The sequence below is a fragment of the Leptidea sinapis genome, chromosome 7 (assembly GCF_905404315.1).
Source record: "Leptidea sinapis chromosome 7, ilLepSina1.1, whole genome shotgun sequence".
In the NCBI taxonomy this organism is placed as follows: domain Eukaryota; kingdom Metazoa; phylum Arthropoda; class Insecta; order Lepidoptera; family Pieridae; genus Leptidea; species Leptidea sinapis.
Window position 1 is genome coordinate 10,493,813 of NC_066271.1, and position 20,610 is coordinate 10,514,422.

The window sequence follows — 20,610 nt, forward strand, 5'->3', positions numbered from 1 at the left end:
GAGTTGTTAGTTGGTTTCGATTAGCTATGTGTGATAAAGAATTTATTAAGGCAAAGTCTGATAATATTCCTGATGTTGATATATTTATGATCACCGATTTTTTAAAAAATGACGTTCGGTTTAATTCTGCTGAAGTTCGAGGTGCCAAGGCATCAAGGTAAGTTTGTTAAAAAATAATAAAATAAATGAAAATATTTAATTATTTATTCTCCATTACATTAAATATAATTATTTATTTCATAAATTGCAGAGCATCTCGTGAGAGTTACGGCGACAAAGCTATAGGTTATGTTCAACTAAGTCGTAAAAATAATATTTGTATTGTGAAAGGACGGGTATGTCCAGAACACCGAGTTCGGAGTAAAGCTTATTCATTTTATTATTATTATTCATATTATTTACTGAACTTAAATTAAATATATAATAATTATTTGATTTATATACTTAGATAAATAATAATTAATAAAAATGGTATTAAGAAATACTTACATCGAAATGATCTTCACGCCAAAAAAAATTCGATTTTGTTTGGGGATTATCACGGTGCACTGCTTGAAACCATTTATTTCGACGTTTGTCATCTTGGGGAACATTTAAAAACATTTTATCAGGAGTTGCCTTTGTAGTATTCTTACATAATGGTACAAAACAAGAACGATAACTTTTGAGGTTCGACATTTTTAATATAAATTTAAATATTTAATAATGACAACAAAATTAAATAGATCAAAACACTTTATTTATTATTTTTCTATCAACTGCAATGAGTGAAAACTAACATTATGACGTCACACGCGCTCGGGTTTGTTCGGGAGTTGTCGGCGTGTTTTCGGTACTGGATTCAAAAGTTTTTTTTTATTTTGAAATAACTTTTGAATTATTGCGAAAAAAAAAATAGTTTTGTTATAAAACTAATATATAATCTTTCCATTTATCACAAAAAAAAATTTTTTTCAAAAACCCAATTATAATGTTAATTTTTTTATTATTTATTTTAGTTAATAAAAAAAAATACACTATTATTAAAATACCGATCAAAGTTACAACGAACTTCAAGAACGTTACGGAACCCTTCATGGGCGAGGCCGACTCACACTTGGCTGCTTTTGTTACGTTTCACCAGTTTGTACGCACCTTTATAATCTTAGTCACAGAGTTGTCAAGTAGGCAAAGAGCTCCGTTCTTGAAGTCAGTTTTAAGTACGTGAACAGTAGCTTGATCTTGACCTTGCGTGACATAACATAATTATGATTGAATAGCTTGTGCATCTCATGACCTTCATTATGTGCTTTACAAAGGATGTATAACTTAAATATATATAACATACATATAGATATAAATTATAATTAAAACTTACAATAGAAGCAGTACTGCTAAACTTACAATAATAAATGAAGGCAACACTTTGCATTTTTTTAAGAGTAACATACGATGTACATACACTTATTTATGTACATACATAGATTATTATTATATATCATGAAATAAATTATTGTCATAAAAAAATCAGTCACTCCTTCATAGCTAATAAATACCTCACCAAACCATCACTGAAGTCGGATAGTGCCCCCTTGCACTCTGTCGACTAATTGGGAAGCTTCCTTAGACCTTGGAGCACAAATACGGTCATGTTGATTTTTTAAAATGTTGCTCAATTGTAAAAAAAATCTCATCCGTAAACAAAAGTGTTCCGTGACCTCCCTTTGCGTACCGCTTCAGTAGTTTTTTCGATCTTACCACCCTATTCTTATTTTAAATTATCCGTTAAGAAATGACTCTTATTGGCTGCAAGTCCCAAGTCGTCTTTTAAAATACGCGACATGGTTCCAGGTGCTATCTTCATCTCCCGAGATAAAATCTTTTGCTTTCGGACAGGATTTCTTCTAACTCTCTCCCTTACTGCTTTGACCGCCTATTTTTTGTACGAACACTATGTGGACGGCCAGATCTATTTCTGTCACAAACAGAGGAGATCTCATTGTACCTATTAATAGCCCAGTACATAAACATTTTACTAATACCAAGCGTATGGAGAAATTTAAGAATTGCATTTGCTCCATTGTCCATACCTAATTTGTGTAATCACAGCGATTCGGTTCTCTTTATCACCCACTCCATTTTAATATCGCAAAATATTGTACAATGTATTGGCGCAAAAATGTAAAAACTCAATCAACAATCATATTAGAATGACAGATTCCAAATTCAAATGTAATGTTCTGTTTATTTTTAATTGTAAGAGTGTTTATGGCCAGACTAAATATAGACATAGCAAATTAGTTTGTAAGGTGCATCCAATATATGAATCAAGTTTATAGCTAAAGGAATTTAAAATATCAAATATATATATATAAAACAAAGTGCGTGTTAGTTACACCATTTATAACTCAAGAACGGCTAAGTAATAAAATATCGAAAAAATCACAAAAAATATTATTATAAAAACATTTATTTTCTCATACTTTTTGTATGGATTGACATTTTCATGACATCTCGAGAATAGAAAGAATTCAATGAAGTTTTTTTGTTAGTTTCACGCTACATGAGTAATAAAATACAACTGACAGTGCACGTCATGTTATTCAAGTTGACTGATGGGTGCAATGACGTTCTTATGTATAGAATGTAATTGGGTGGGTGTGTTTGTTTCGGGTTTCTATTAGCTTATTGTGCCATCTTTCCCGACATAGACGTAATGCAACTAGGACTCAAAACATTGCGAATTGGACTGACGAAGAACAAGAAATTGCAGGTAAAAAGCACCGCGTTAGTATGGGCTCGACGTAGTGTTTCTGAATCAAAAGAGCAAAGCGAGGCAGCCAGTAAACCTCAGAGATCAACAACTAGATAATTTTCGACGCATAAGAAGAAATTGATGAAGTACTGATTTGAATCGAGCAGCGTTTCGATACGATTGCAGTACTGATTACCGCTTGCATACTAGCGTTTACATTGAGTCATTGGACGTTGTTTGCAAGTATTTTCCGGAGAAACGCCAGGATTGTGCTGCCTTAGTGGGAAACTACCGAATCACGACATATTCTAGAAAAAACACTCAAAAATACAATTTTTGTTTCCAAATGTCCCCATTTGGGGCAGACATTATCTAAGAACGACGATTTAATCCGACATTCGGGGTATTAATTTATTTATATTCTTACACACAATACAGTAGAAGAATAACATACCAACTATACTTATTCCTATATATTATGTATGCTAATTCTAAAAATAAGTGATTTACGAAATTCCATTGGCGAGAGTCTTTTTTTAACAGAACAACGTCTGTCGGGTCCGCTAGTATTTAATAAAATGTTATAAAAAAATTGGCATGTGTAGAGTCTGTCGATAGAAATGAAATTTTACCATTTAAATTTGAAATTTCATGTTCTTTGTTTTCGCATCTATTGACATTCCGAGCAAGAACTATTTGCATGTTTATATGTTTTTTACTATTCAAACATACAACGGGCTGTACAACATACTGACAAAATATAAATACAATTTAACCGAAATAACAATTAATATACAATCATATTATTTATGGACAGTATTTGTATTTACACAAACTTCAATGTACTTGATTTTTAACATTATTTTAATTCTCTCTCGGAGCGCCATTTGTTTCCGAAGCGGTAGTAGTATCTAGTATATTAGAAATGACACCAAAAATAATTCTAAAGGAATCAATTTTGCGAAAATAAATACCTCTAATGCCTTTTATTGTGTTCTAAATAAGTTATTGTCATTTACCACCGTTTTCAGGATCAAGGATCTAAGCAAATATGATAATCGGATATTTAAAATAACCCTCATATTTTTCGTACATTTCTAATAATCAAAATCGAATGACATAAAATTATAGATCATCAGTTTGGAACAAAAGCAAAGCCCATATTTTATTTATGACAGTTAAAATTATGAAGTAATGATTTCGAAATATTAAATATTTAAATAAACTTAAATATGTATTTCAAACTTGAGATTTTAATCATATCTTAAACATCAACACATAAATGTTAAATTATCTATCATTAGATTTAATAAAATTTTGACCTTCAATATTCACGATAAAAAAAAATATTGAGAAACTAGAAATCTACTTCCCACGGTAGTAAGAAAACGTCAGAGCCACTATGAAATACTAATTGCATAGAGGATGTACATACTACGTTATATGAGGCGGGATATAAGGTAACATTTAAATTTAGTTTAGTATGAAACGTGCAGACGAAGTATAATCCGGTTAAGTTTGCGGTTAAGCGCACAGTTGCATAAGACGTAGTGGATTTCGGCTATATTCGTTGTTTACAAGGTTGTAGCCGTCAACTGTCAATCCCTTTTTTCGTAGAGAGTTTCGCTAGGCTGCTAATTGTGTGATGCATTGCAGAGGTTAAATAGTAGAAAATAAATTTAAATACAAAAATTGTAAGCGCCAAAATATTAGTGCTGTAACACTACGTCAGCTGTATAGCTACAGATATACTGTTATAAGCATTTCGGTGACGCGAACTCACGAGGTTACCTATCCAGAAAGTGTCTATGTTATGTTTTTAATTTTATAGTATTAACCGCACGGAACGCGACAGGTCGCGGCTTCGAGTCCCGAAGCCGCGACTGTTTAAAATGTTGTTTTTAGTTTTATTTGTGTAATTAGAGGGTTATCACTTTAAAAACATAACAAATTATGTAATAACCGTGCGTTGTGATAAAGTGTAAAAACAATAATATAAAAGTATTTGTGGATATATAATTATTTAAAAGAGAAAAAATTGTGTAACTGGTATACCCGGTAACCGAACACACATTAGCATAAAGGTGCTTCACTCGTTGATATCACGGCGCGGTGTCCTTCCTTTTTTACTAGTCCGTGGTATTAAAAACACTTATGTCTGCAGAAATAAAACAGCAGCCTTTTGATTTGATTTTCAATTTTGTAATAATTTTTCCTTATAATGATGTGATGTTAGATAATTTATACGTCTAGATAGAGCCTCTTGGTGTTACAACCGATAAAAACACTGCAGGAATATTAGTTTAGTGTGCGTGAGTGTTATGTAAGGTGCGCGATTTGCACTTTGTGTTAGTGTCAATGATAATATTATAGAACCTACTTTTTGTATAATATCATTATATGTATTATTGTATGAAGTATGATCGAGTTAGTATATTTTAGGAAATAATGTAAAAAAGGTGTTGTTGCAGTGAATGTAATACGAAATGTAATAATTTTTAATAAACAAGTGCGAGCATAGATTGCTGAACTATCAAACTACTAAAACAAATTTTAGGGTAGGTAGCGGATGTAGACAGTGAGTGTTATTTGTTTACGTAGGAGATTTTTCAGTAACACTGTCCCTTTTGGTATGTTCCATGGTAACTGCAGAAGAATCAATTGATCATTTTCTTCTTCTCTCATTATGTTATTGTAATAAACCCTCAACAATAAGACATTCATAAATAATATAATATGCAAATAATAATAATTGTAAACTTAAAACTTTTTGGGAGCCGTCGTTAGTAAAATTGTAAAAGTGGGGCCTTTCTGTAAATACATTTCGATTTTGTTTTGTCTGTATGTTTTTTATTATTTTATGTACACATAATTGATATCATCAATGTGCGTATATTATATTCAATTTTTTTTTATTAAATCAATGACACTATATTTAGCTAATTTCAATGCAGTTTTACTACTTTATAACTTTTAAGTGCATGAACTCATGAATGAATCGTATTTTAGGCATAAATCATGGTGTACGGTAAAAAATCATATCTGATTGTATTTTTTCTATACAAATACGAAGCAATTAGCAAATTACATTTATCTCTTTTTCGCTTGCCATAATTGCATTTTGCTATTCTTCTTTGACGTGTAATCGTAATGTAGTGTGCTATTGCAATGTTAATTTATTCATGTGTGCGTTAGTGTATTATTTACAAACATCGAATGTTGTCTAGGTATGTCTATACTGTCTATACTTTTAAATATCATTGGTTAGTGTGCGTGAATTACTCAATATAAACCTCTATTTTTTAAACTCAATTTTTTTCAACATTTACACAGTTGTTATAGTCTATATAGACGTATAATTAATCCAAGGATGTGATCAGTCTTATTTTTAATTCATGATGCGATTAATTTAACTTTATTTAATGATTTGGTCAATTTTCTTTTTAACCGACTACAAAAAGGAGGAGGTTATCAATTCGATCGGTATTTTTTTATGTATGTACACCGATTGCTCTGAGATTTATGATCCGATTTTTTGCCATTTGGTCCCATAAAAATTTTACATAGTTTGGCCCAGTAGTTTTCATTTTATGAACATTTTTGTTTACCTCGATGATATAATTGTTTTTGTGTACGGCATTTTTGAGAGTTTTCATTCACGTTGATTATATATTATAATTATTAAGTGACACTAAAAAGTATCAAATAACTAAAAATTTAATTTAATACACCTGTGCCTTTAATATTAATACACTCGCCACGCGTGACTTTGAGCGGGATAGCTTCGTCTACAACAAAACAACCCAAGCGGACAGACACGCGTGGCCAGACAACCTTAATAATTACAGTAAGTAAGCTGTTTATAATATTAAGGTTTATTTTGGCTTGGCACCGACTTAAAACCTATCAATAGGTAGCACATATAAATAATAGTATGTTATTAATATTAAAGGTGTTTTGTGTGATTTATTTATTTTGTTTATGTGAAATATTTGTATGCTCAATAACGGGCACGACTTGGAGAGATAAATTAATGTATTTATAACACCTATAATGTATATAAATAAAGTCCTTGCTACTTACTTGAATTTAAATGTTACCTTGAACTTTGACTGATGTTTACAATATTAATTCACTTCAAATTCAATAGTACATAATACTAATTGGAATTATTTTGCACTCATTTTGTTAAATAATAATTTATTAGAATACAAACAGTTGTGTTATTTGTGTAAATATTGCGCTCAGATATGCGCATTAAAACGGCGATGCGCCGTCAACTTCAGATTTGTACTAAATGATAATGGTTGATGACTGGTTTAATATATTATTATGTTGTTAAACACAATAATATGTCGCTGTTAGGTATAGGAAATAGCCAATTCGCGTTTTGTCCAGAGCGTTCACATAGTCGGAGGCTACGTTCAAGAGAACTTGACAGATTGCATCGTCTTCTGATCTTTTTTATTTGCAATTACTGTTTGTAGTGTTAAGAAAAATTGATCATAATTTGATACTAACTGACCCAACAGACGTTCTGTTAATAGTAAAATGTCAAATAGCATCAAGCGAAGCGATAACCTAAGATATAAAATTCATTGCGCAAAAAAACAAATGCTGGGAGAGTTTCTTGCGACGTTTCTACCCTCTCAGAGCGTCATTTGTTTCCGAAGCGGTAGCAGTATCTAGTATATTAGAAATGACATCAAAAAGAATTCTAAAGGAATCAATTTTGAGCAAATAATTAATGCCTTTTATGCCATTTAAATTATATGGTGTAAAAGAGTTAAAATAATATCGGACTTACTTAAAATGATAAGGATTAATATCGTTTTTCTGTAAACAGTTTTTACATTACCACTTTATGATTGCCAATTTTTTAAAGGATTAAAATGGATCTGAAATCAGAAAGGCTCAAACTCTCCAATCATTCAAAACAATGCTCCATAATTATTATTTATTACTGTGACAAATTCATTACTAGTTCTTTTCTTGGAATTATTTACTGTATGTGTATGTTTAAATTATATGCATATTGATAACACCACCTTCTGTTATCTTTTCAACTATAACTAATTCATTACAGGTTGCCTGATAGAAATCGCTCTTAAGCGATAAGGCCGCCTATTGCTTTTTGTAGTCTCGATTTTTGTTATGTTTAATTATTTTGTGGTGTGCAATAAAGATATATTTCATTTTATTTTCATCTCATTTCATATTTCATTTCATTTCATTTCATGGATATAGTATGTCATCCATAATGGATAGATGTGCCCTCGCGAACTTTTCTGTAGACCTATATAAGATACACAATTCCACTATACATAATTATGGTCGTTATACGTAGGGAACACTAAAAGTTTTGCGTAACTTAAAAAAACAACATGTTATAACCAAATATATGTAAAAAACTGCTGATATATGGGGCATTTCTGTTAAAATAATAAGTTCAATAATTGATGTCATAGCACCATATCTTGCAATAGTATTTAATAATTGTATTAATCGTGGCGTGTTTCCTGACCTTCTGAAACATAGTAAAATTACACCAATATTTAAGTCGGGATGCTCTTCTGACCCGAACAACTATCGTCCTGTGTCGGTTTTGCCGACCCTTAGTAAAATTTTTGAAAAAATTATTTTAAGCCAAATGCTTACTTACTTTAACTCTCATAAGTTACTTCATTTGAAACAATTTGGTTTTACTAGGGGACGTTCAACAACGGCCTGGGAGGAATCGCAGAATGCACTTGGCATCTTCTGTGATTTATTTAAGGCTTTTGATTGTGTTCAACATTCAACGCTGGTCAGGAAGCTATACCACTATGGCCTAAAAGGAACTGCACTCGATCTTCTGACTTCATATCTAAACAATAGGATTCAGAGGGTCGACGTTAATGGCAGGAGATCTCCTGGGACTCCTCTCAGTATGGGGGTACCACAAGGGTCTATTCTTGGACCGTTACTCTTCCTTATCTATATAAATGATCTTCTTAATCTTGTAGAGAAAAAACATAAGGTAGTATTGTTTGCGGACGACACTTCACTGATTTTCAAAGAGATTTCAAAGAGATATTTTATCTGACATCTGTACTGGTTTAGCGCTAATAACCTTTTGTTAAATAGCAAGAAAACTAATTTATATGTGTAACACTCGCATTAATCAAAGAAAATAATATATAGCTGTAAGTACCTACTTATTGATAAGATAATAATTATAAGTAAGCGAGGCGAGCTTGCAATAGCAAGCATGAGAGCAGAATAATTAATATCCATGTCTGAGACCATTGAAGAGATGGAAACGACACCAGCAGAATTTTATACTTTAAGTGCTTCCAAAGTTATTGGGGCTTCCCATTGTACTCATGTACCAATTAAGTCTATGTATATAAGTTCCCAGTTCTATGTATATAAGTTCCCAAATTGCAGTGGGGGATATTGAAGGATTGGCGAATAGGCTTAGTTATGCAGCATACTCGGTTAAGAAAATTAGACGGTTAACTGACATAGATACGGCGCGATTAGTATACGCGCGTATAGTATTATGTCCTATGGTATATTGTTATGAGGCAGTGCGGCCGATATTAATACCATATTTGTGCTGCAGAAGAGGGCTATTCGCGCGATTTATAACCTAGGTCCTAAAGAATCATTAAGAGAAAAATTTAAAGAAATAAACATTTTGACTGTTGCTTCTCAATATATTCTTGATAATGTAATGTATGTTCATAGGCACATAAGTGAATTTGCTAGAAATTGTCATAACCATAATGTTAACAGCAGGAACAGACATAAACTGATGATGCCTACTACTCGGCTAAGTCGAGTTAGTAAGTCTTTTGTGAGGCGATGTATATGCTTTTACAACAAGATCCCAGAAAATGTTCCAAACAAAAGTATCACGTTATTCAAAAGAATTGTTAAAAAACGTTTGTGTGGTAAAGGTTACTATAACATAAATGACTTTCTTAATGATACCATAAATAAAACACTTTTAAAGGATTACAACGCGTGTAATTATAACTGTGTTTTTACATTAGATTTATGCGTAAAAGTTACATTTTTATTATTATTTGTTTACCCGACGTTTCAAGACAGTTCTTAATTTCAGGGGGACTGAAAAGGTCTCTAAAAGGCTCTAATGTAAAAACACAGTTACTTACACCTGCACCCATGTGCCTTACCCACTACCACTTCAGTTTCGAAATCAGTCCGGTACGAAACGACATGAAAAACTTGAAAAAAAAGCGCGTCCTTAAAGGCCGGCAACGCTCCTGTGATTAACACCAGATGACCCGTACCCTCGTTTGTCCTCATTTTTCCATAAAAAAAGCTTTGGGCTAGCATTTATAAGTTATATAGATTGAAATAAATAAATTTTATTGTAATTTATTTTGTTTCATTGTTTTCTGTTAGGTGTTCATATTGAAATTTCAAAGGTTTGTGACACGCGTCCGAATGAATTCAAATCGTAAATTTTTGTGATCTAAGTAATACTTTTTCAAACATACATTATATTCATACATATTATGTATAGTGAGGGAAGTGTTAGCATGCTTATCAACTTGAATGCGAGTGTGTCTCAGGGATTCTAAACTTGTTTCTTTTAGCTCAAGTGACGTTAAGTATTTCAATCTAACAGTGACAACAATATGACACGGACCGTAGGCTTATTATCCCGCACCTATTTATAACAATAATAAAGAAATATCTCCAATAGAAACCATACTTAACTACTGCCTATTTCTACTTACTTCAATATTCGACCATTTAACCACCGTTGCAATCGTTCAAACAGCTACATAGCAACATTTACCGAGACTCAAAATGTCGCCAAGAATGATACTTCATCCCATGTGGAAAAACTACCGGGTCTAGACAAAATACTTTTATTATTGTAGATGTGATATTGGTAGGTAATAAAATTATTTCTTTAGTCATCAGAACTATAAGATCACAAACGCTTTTTGAGAATATTTTAGTTTGGAAGTCAAACTTAACACATCGTCAGATGTCTCTTTAACATCAACAATAGCTTTAACCAGCGAAGGTTGGACGGTTACGGTAAACAGTTAAGGCCCGTATTCATGGTAAACATTTGTTTAGGAATAGTTGATCAACATTGTTGGTGAGCGGCGAGAATGTTGCTAGCAACTATGTTTAAATCAATACAGGTTGTCCACATGCCAGTCTGCGTTAAAATGTTGCCCGAGGAGGTAGTGTTGTTGTGTTTTCTGTATCTGAGATGTATAAGATTTCTAATAAAAAAAAAAGATGGTGGATTCGAAACTATCTTTTGCAAAGAGGAAATTTGATGAGTGACCTCAGAATGGGAGATGGATCATTTGGTAAATTTACGAGAATGTGGCAAAGTGATTTCGATCATCTTCTGGAAATGATTGGTCCATCAATAGCCAAAAGAGAAACAAATATTCGTCAGCCAGTGTCACCTCAAACGAGGCTGGCTATTACATTACGGTATCTTGCAACTGGAGATTCAAACAGTTCTCATGTACGCAGTACATGTATTTTAGTTTCCACATCTTTTTTGGGTATATTTAGGGCTTGAGAAATTTCTTCGAATGCATCGTTCTTTTTGTTTCTATATTTGTATTCTTTTATAGAAGAATCCCATAATAATGGTTTTGATTGAAATAAATCTATTAGTTGCATTATTTTATCATTGCTCCACACTACTGCCATGTTTATAAACTGTTGCAAACACGTTCACACGCGTCAACAATTGTCGCTAAACTGATGTTTACGCTTGTCGGGCGAGAGCTTGTCAACATGACGCTATCAACTCTGCAACACGCAGTGTTGCCAGCAACATGTTGACAGCAATTCCGCAACACGTTTATTCAACTTTGTTGTTAAACAAATGTTTACCATGAATACGGGGCTTTAAAGCGTCATCTAGAAGTTGTCAAATGGTGCAACCAATATTTTGCTTAATCGGTACTTTAACATGTTTGTTATTGCTAAAGTAAGTTGGTGCAAATCAGCCTAAGTCTATAAGCTAATCCTTTTGGAATTTGGAATCAAGTATAATGTAGCACATTACTACTTTTACAACCACCACGCGTTAATTTGGTCCAGGTCTGACTATGGCATCCATGAGAAAACTATAAAAGTCTTAAATTTGCTATACATACGTATAGCAAAGTAATAAGATAAATTTACGAATAACTCAATATCGCGCCAGCCGATTTCATTAATTCTTTTTATTTTGGAAAGGATATACTTCAAAGATAGTTTGGTGAGAGTTTGGTTAGGTTCTGATTACGGAATCCATGGCAAAGTAACGGAACTCTTCAATTAAGCGCTTACGTTCATTGCTGCATTGAAAAATTTAGTATATCTACACATATTTAGACAAATTCTTAGTGTACTTCAAATTCACTAAAAATCAAAATATAAAAAAAAAACAAAAAAACAACCGACTTCAAAAACACTATTCCAAACCAATAGATATAATATGCACTAAAAAGTATTAAAATAATTGCGTATTTTTATTCAATCTAATAAATAAATCTAATTCTAGTTACGATTTTGTAATTTTTGGAGTCGGTGTCATCCAAGATAGGTTTGTAACTACATACATAGTTATAGGTGAGAAGTACTTGAGTCGTGAGGAGGCGAGAGGCGAGAGCGGGTCGCGGCGGAAGGACACCGATTCCAAAAATAACAATAATCGTAACTAGAATTAGATTGTATAAAAATACGCAATTATTTAATACTTTTTAGTGCATATTATATCTATTGTTTTAAAATAGTGTTTTTGAAGTCGGTTGTTTTTTTTGTTTTTTTTTTTTTAAGTTTTAGATCTAAAACCACGCTATAAATATAAATAGTATGTTGAGAAGAAACTCCACAATTGCTCGTTTTAATATAACTACTACTTTATGACTATCAACATAATTTACAATAAATAATAATACTTAATGATAGGTAATTTTGTTACAGGATAAACAGTTTAAAATAAGTAATTTTACAAAGGCGTAAAGTAATCTTCTTTTTCCTCAACTGAAGCGGTGAGCTCAACATCAATTGGGTACATTAATATTTATATTTTATAATGACTGATCATATAAAAGAGAATGTATGTTTGTATGTTCCCTAATAACTCCTAAACTATTCGACCGATCTCAATGTAATCTTTTGTAATAGATTCGTTGAAGCTTAAGGAAGGTTTACATAATATATAATTTATATGGCAAAACAACGTTTGCCAGGTCAGCTAGTAATAAAAAAATATGTACGTCTCGTGACGCCCGACAGAATTGAAAACTTATCTAAGTTTAACTATTTAATATTGAAATTGTTTAACTTGAGAAAAGCTTAGATTATTACTTAAGATTAATGTATATTAATATGATAATGTAATTAATTATTTAGAATATCGAGCCCAGTTCCTTTTATGCCAAAGTGACATAGATTCCTGACCAGTTACCAGGTAGGCTCCTTTGCACAGGATGCCAGCTAGATTTGGGTACCACAACGGCGCCTATTTCTGCCGCGAAGCAGTAATGTGTTTCGGTCTGAAGGGTGCAGTAGCTAATGAAATTACTGGGCAAATGAAAATTAACATCTTATGTCTCAAGGTGACGAGCACAATAGACTACACTAGCCGCTCAGAATTTTTGTGTTTTTCAAAAATCCTAAGCGGTATTGTATTGTTATGGGCAGGGCGTATCAATTGCCATCAGCTGAACGTCCTGCCTGTCTCGTCCCTAAAAAAATAAACTAGCGTTGAATGTTGAACACAATCAAAAGCCTTAGATAAATCAGAGAAGTCACCATGTGCAATCTGCGATTCCTTCCAGGCATCATAAATATTCTTGATTAGTTCAACGCCTACATCCGTTGTTGAACGTCCCCTAGTAAAGCTAAATTGTTTCATATGAATTACCTAACTTATGAGATAAGTAAGCATTTGGCTTGAGATTATTTTTTGGCAAAACCGACACAGGACGACAGTTATTCGGGTCAGAAATGCATCCGACTAAAATATTCGTGTAATTTTACTATGTTTCAGAAGGTCAGGAAACAGGCCATGTTTAAAACAATTATTGAAGATTATTGCAAGATATAGTGCTTCGACATCCATTATTGAACTTATTATTTTAATAGAGTCTAGAGATTTAAAAGTTTTAATTATTTCTCCTAGGCTTACAAAACTAAAATTGTAAATTTGTTGCTATTTTCTAGCAGTTTCTAAATAGAAGAAGTAACTCAGCAACACTGGTGGAGGAGACAAGAGGGTTCGTGATAGAAACTGGAATGTCAATAAACATTCGCAAAGGCAGAAGCAACTTCCTGTTGAGATTGAATTATTGTGTTGTTTAATGATAGATTGTATTCAATGTTGTGGTCTTTCGCGCTAGCACGTTCCCAGTTAATAACATTCCAAGTCATCTTTATTTTATTTGGTGCATTTTTAATATGCATAGACTTTGCAACAGAACAAACGTTTTAAATGATTTAGACAATTTTTAACATACTCGAGAAAAGATGCATCATGATTATAAATAAAAGTTCTCGTGTCACAATGTTAGTTACCTTACTCCTCCGAAACGGATTTACTGATTTTTACCAAATTTTATATGCATATTCAGAAGGTCTGAGAATCGGCTACTATCTATTTTTCATCCCCCTAGATGTTAAGGGTAAGGGGTAACTCAAACTTTTTTTTTGTTTTTACATTTTTTTTTTATATCTATTTTATTATGATTCAGCATTGAAAAATACATACAAATTTAAAGTTTCGCCCTTCTACGATCTACAACAATTTTTGTATCACGATTTTTATATTATTCTGTTCCTTCCACCAAACCGATATAGGGTTGCAAGATGGCAATCGAATACAATAATTGAAGTACGATATAATTGGTAGGTCTGAGAATCGGTTGCATCAAAATTTTAATAATTGATTTTTTCAATATTTTATATGGCAATACGACGTTTGATGGGTCAGCTATGATTATATAATGATCTCTAACGATATAGTTCATATAGCCGTTGTCTGCTCATAGGAGTTGCAAGCTGTTGCCTGTTTAATTAACAAGAGACCACCTGAGTTGACTGTATTAAAAATAAATATAGAAACAGCTGTTTAAATTATTTTAAATAACATATCATACATCTCGTCCGGATTATTATTATATTTTAATTAATTCAAATTTGAGAGTTTCACTGAAACTTTACCACTATATTTCTCCATTCGTCTATTATTTACAGGAACAAATGTAAACATTTTAATTGTATTACATTTTTTAAATTTAATATTAAAAGAGGCTTACAGGCTTGACTGAGAAGTGGGCTTATAATTGGTAAATATATTAATACAGCTTTTAGAGGTGCCGGTTACTCTTGTAGGCTCTAAGAAAAGATTGGATTATGATTTGAACATAGATCTGGATCTAATTGTGTTGGTGGATTGTTCTAATAAATTAATATTAGAGTGACCACATATCGCTCCTTTTTAAACACCACACGTTTTTATATTTGTGTATTTTTAAGGTGCTTCATTTTGGTATTTGTGTGTGTGTGTTGAAATAAATGTTTTTTAAAGTGAAACTTTTATAACATCGTCTCAAACTTTTTCGTCTGTGTGTTGCATGTCGCGTGATGGTCGGGCGGCGCCTATAGTTCGCAGTAGCTAGCCGTGTAGTGTATAGACTATTTCTCATTTGTGCCAGTGCTCCACGCTATTTAGTTTGTTTTTGTCAGTGTTTAATGTAAATGTTGTTATTTATTAATATGTATATATAATCTAAATAATTGTTAAGTATTATGTATGTCGTACTCTCCCTGATTAAAAATATTGATTGAAAAGTATTGGGAATCAGTCACCCCATGTAAACGGTATATATCTGAAAATGAATTGAAAGTATTCAAAAGTATTCAAATTTCATCATTTTTAATCCATTTCAATAAATATTTTTAACCAGGGCTAAGACACAGGGCTCAATAAAAATATTAGCTGGAGACTTAGTCTACTTTTATTATTTCCCATTATCATTCCAATTTTCCAATTATAAAATATTTGATTGATAAAGCGATTTTTATACCCTTAATGGAATATTATTCCAAAAATTTTTAGTTTAATGTCTATAAAGTGAAAAAAAGTTTCACTTTTACCGTGGTTTCATAAAATCACACATCCCTTTTTTTATATTTGTATATTTTTAAGTTGCTTCATTTTGCTATTTGTGTGCTTGTGTTGAAATAAATGTTTTTCCTTTCTTTCTTTCCAATTTTGAAAGCATAATATACGTTAGGTGAAGCGCAGAGGTTAAGAGCTAGTAATAGTATATTACATATACAGAGGGAAGTAGGCAACCGCATGCAAAATGATTGATTGGTTTTTTACCCTGTTTTCCGGGAGGAAAGTGGTACTTTTCGGCCCTCAGAATTTGTCGACGCATGCGTCATAGTATTACGTCAACAAATTGTGGTATTTTGCACGCGGTTGGAATGGCGCACTTCCGTCCCTAGTTGTTTAATATTTAAATGTTGTTTTGATCTGATTATTGGGTGGAAAATGCTGCTTCCCTCCATAGAGAGGGAAATCATATTAATTCCCACCTAAGGGCCGGAATGAACTTTACAAATAGAACTGCTGTCAGCTGTTAAGAGTTTTATGTAAAAGAAAAAGTAATAAAACAAAAATGCTACGGCCATGTGACTTTCTAAACAGCCAGTGTGAACTTAGCGCAAACTTCTTTGAGCGGAATAAGCCGCAACAATTACGCGGTGAGTTCCATATTTAAAATTAAAAAATTCGACATAAATTGGCGGGATACTTATCTGTTATGTATCTGTGACGGAATTAAAAAAAAATAGGTAATAATCAACCAAAACCAAAGTTTGATCTTTATCAGCAACAGAATCATTTGGTTCAATAATACAGGATGTACTTTTTTTTACAACATTCGGGTCGATTTCCGTCAGAAGTTCAAGAAATATAGAAAAACTAAATATTGATATAGATAAGCACCTAGTTTTATTTTCCTCATATTCGAAATGAAAAGTAGGGTGTTTAAAACGGTTAATAGAATCAATTCCTACTCGGACTATAGCCGCCCGAGCTTAATACGTACTAGATACCTTGGGAATTGATTCTTTCGACCCTCGTTTAGCAATCTACTATTGCCTTCGGACAGGACTTCTTCGAATACTTACCCTTACTGCTTTGACCACCTCTTTCGTACGAACATTACCTGTACGGCTAGATCTTTTTCTGTCACAAACAGAGGAGGTCTCATTGTACCTAATAATAGACTGGTACACAAATATTTTACTTATTCCAAGCGTATGGAGAGTTTTAAAAAATGCATTTGGCTCCATACCTTTTTTGTGTAAAGGAATCACAGCGATTCGGTTCTCTTTATCACCCCACTCCATTTTAATATAGCAAAATATTGTTCAATGTATTGGAAAATTTATTGAAGTAGGCGTTACGTTGCGGAAATCTATAATTATCCAAATGTTTTGAGTTTTCTTTGGTGTTATTTGTCTTTAAGCAATTCGACAAGTGTTTCGCCTCTACACGAGGCATCCTCAGTTCAGTTCCTCAGTCGATCCTCAGGACATGTTGACTTACCAAACTCTGGCACGAGACTCAATTTATTGGCGCTAAAAGGAGAAAACGTTGAAAAATTTGAATTTGAATTTGTTTATTTTTAATTGTAACAGTATTTATGGCCAGGCTTAGTATATCTATCTATAGTATTAGTATATCTATATATAGTAATGGAGATCCCAAGGAGCTAAGTAGGGATTTACTCCAGCGTTTTGGGCACCTATTGAGTTGTGAAGGTTAGCTATGTTAGAAGTTAGTTAGGTAGCTTAAAAGAAAAATAGTGACACGGGAGTGGATCAGGGATTGGAAATAATACTCCGCTTATAGAAACGAGTCTTTATTTGCGTTCACTTATCTGAATCGTGCACTTCGCCGGTCTGCCTCTGTCCTCTTGTCGGCGGCGATACCTTTAACGCGTCACACCGCACCGAACACTAAGTCTCTTCTATCTTCTGCTTCTTCTTCACCTGGATCACTTTCCACTTTTCACTACTTCTTCTTTTCTTCTTCTTCCTTTACACTTTCGAGTCAGAACTAGAACTGGCGTAGGCCACGCTTAGTACAGCTTATATACGCCCGGATCCCTTCTATTTCCAAAATGATTCTCCCATTCCATCTTTAAATTTAAATTGTACTAGAAAATTCTTTTAACTATTTCTATCCTGCTTACACATTTTCCATCCCTTTTTTCTGTTCGATTTGATCCTGAACTTACTAGAAATTTCCTTTAACTTTACAAAACCCAAAAAACTCCATACACTGGTAGGGGTATCGAACTACACTTCGCTGATATTCAAAGTAAAAAGAAGCCAAGTTTTATATGACGACGTAAACAATGCTCTATCTGACATCGTGTACTGGTTTAGCGCCAGTTTTATGATTATTGTTAAATAGTCATAAAACTAAATAGTTATATAACATATAACAAGCCAAATGTCAAAAATGTACATGCAAATATTTTATTAAATGGGAGGTGGTAGAACCAGTGGAATCTGCTATATTTCTTGGCGTTACTCTTGATTCCAAATTGCAATGGGGCCTTTCTAAGATGGAATGGAATGGAAAATGCTGCAGCATATTCGGTAAGAAAAATTAGACAGTTAACTGATATAGACACGTCGCGACTAGTATACTTTAGTTATTTTCATAGTATTATGTCCTATGGTATATTGTTATGGGGCAGTGCAGCCGATATTAATACCATCTTTGTGCTGCAGAAGAGGGCTATTCGCACTATTTATTACCTAGGTCCTAAAGAAACATTAAGAGAAAAATTTAAAGAAATAAGTATTTTGACTGTTGCTTCTCAATATATTCTTGATAATGTTCTATATTATGTTCATAAGCACATTGAGGAATTTGCTAGAAACTGTGACAATCATAATGTTAACACGAGGAACAAACATAAACTTGTTATGCCTGCTACTCGGCTAAGTCGAGTTAGTAAGTCTTTTGTGTGGCAATGTATATGCTTTTACAACAAGATCCCAGAAAATGTTCAAAACAAAAGTATTCTAGTTAAAAGAATTGTTAAAAATTTAATGTAAAATAAATTTAATTTCATAACTTCCTTAAGAGTCTCTTCTATGGCATTATCGTAGGCTTTCACCGCATCTTCAGGGCTCGTAAAGCGAATACCTCGAATTTTATCTTTAGTTCTTGGGAATAAATAAAAGTCACAGGGTGCCAGGTCAGGACTGCATGGCGGATGACTCATTATCTCGTCACCTGCATAGTCAAATATTCAACAGTCCGTTTTGCGGAGTGCGCTGAAGCATTGTCGTGGTGAAGGAGGATCCTGCTTCGAGGGCGCTGCTGTCGCTGTGTAAATTTTTTCCAAGACAACAGGCATCAGCGATTGACATACCAGTCTGCAGTAACTGTCGTTCCATCTTCTAGCACAACTGTCGCGAAATGACCTTTCCGAGCATGACCTGGCCGATCTTGTCTTTTGGTTTCGGGTTTTTAGTAAAATATCCAGCTTTCATCACCTGTGGCGATGTCAAATACAGCATTTGAGCCACCGCCGTTGATTTTATCTAATATTTGGCAACACTAGTCCATGCGAAGGTCGTCGGTTAAAGTATGGGGAATCCATCTAGTACAAAGCTTCCTGACGAATAAATATTCGTGTAATATTTTTTGAACTTGACTCATACCTATACTCTCTTATCTTCCTCTATCATGCGACGCACAGCACAAAAGTTATCTTCAGTAGTCGCTGTTAAAGGACGTCCCTCACCAGGATCATCATGGGGGGCACGAGATGGGGCTTCATTAAGAAATGCTAATCGCAGTCTATCATAGCTTTGTTGTTCAGTAAGCCCACAACGTAAGTCATAATAAATCATTGACCGAAAATTTTTTCGCGTTAGGTTCGTGTAACAAGAGTTTTAGACAAATAAATGCAATATACTACATTAGGTCACCAAGAGTTCTAAAATTGAAATTCAAAAAACGTTTTCATTAGCAATGTTTCTAATTGGCCAGTTCTAAACATTTTCAGGCTTCATAAGATACATAGCTTTAAGGGAAAATGTATACACTTTTATAATAAACTCCCAGTCACTGCTCAGGAATTATCTATAAATAAATTTGAAAATTTTATTAAAAAATGCCTATGTCGTAATTCTACTACTCCACAGCTGAATATGTAAGTGATCCGTCAGCCCGGGACTAGATTATGATTATTTTATAGCAATAGCAATAACAGAACAAAATTGTATATTTCATTAAATTAAAAAAAATGCTGGGAGAGTTTGTTGCGCCGCTTCTTCTCTTTCAGAGCGCCATTTTTTTCGGTAGTAGTGTCTAGTAAATTAGAAATTACATCAAAAATAATTCTAAATGAATCAATTTCGAGTTGACTAATGAATGTTATAGTTAGCAGGATCATGGGCTGCAGTGACGTTACACCTGTAGATTTCGAGGTCTTCAGCTACACCATCATTCAGGATATCATCATCACCTGGCGATGTCTGGCGTTCCTCTATACAGTGCAAGTTTCAAGAGGCTTTCTTCTACGTATAACCAAGCTGTGGAATGCACTTCCGAGGTGCTCGAGCGGGCACGAAAAGGCTCTCATGTTGCAAGGGAATGTGAGTGGCAGTGATCACTTAACAACAGGTGACCCGTACGCATGTTTATCCCTCTCTTCCATAAAAAAGACGAGGAGTCAACCTGAAATAAGCCGACTTCAGTATGCAAAATATACCTATGCGTCGTCTATGTAACATGCTAATCGTGTCTGACAGAATGTTGCGGCTGTCACGCACCTAACGAGAGCTGC

At 33.3% G+C, this 20,610-nt stretch overlaps 2 protein-coding genes across 8 annotated transcripts in view; both read right to left on the minus strand.

Moving 5' to 3' along the window:
* LOC126965443 (cytochrome P450 4C1-like) overlaps positions 1 to 6,999 on the minus strand; it is a 29,265-nt gene extending 22,266 nt beyond the window's left edge. Inside the window, exon 1 of one of the 2 annotated variants that reach the window (XM_050809063.1) lies at positions 6,835 to 6,999. The gene's annotated coding sequence lies outside the window, so the exon portion shown is untranslated. Of the gene's footprint in view, positions 1 to 6,817 lie in introns of both variants that reach the window. The other variant, XM_050809062.1, reaches the window with a different exon arrangement.
* LOC126965438 (P protein-like) overlaps positions 1 to 20,610 on the minus strand; it is a 234,307-nt gene that overhangs the window by 66,909 nt on the left and 146,788 nt on the right. The gene's annotated exons all lie outside the window — the stretch shown is intronic.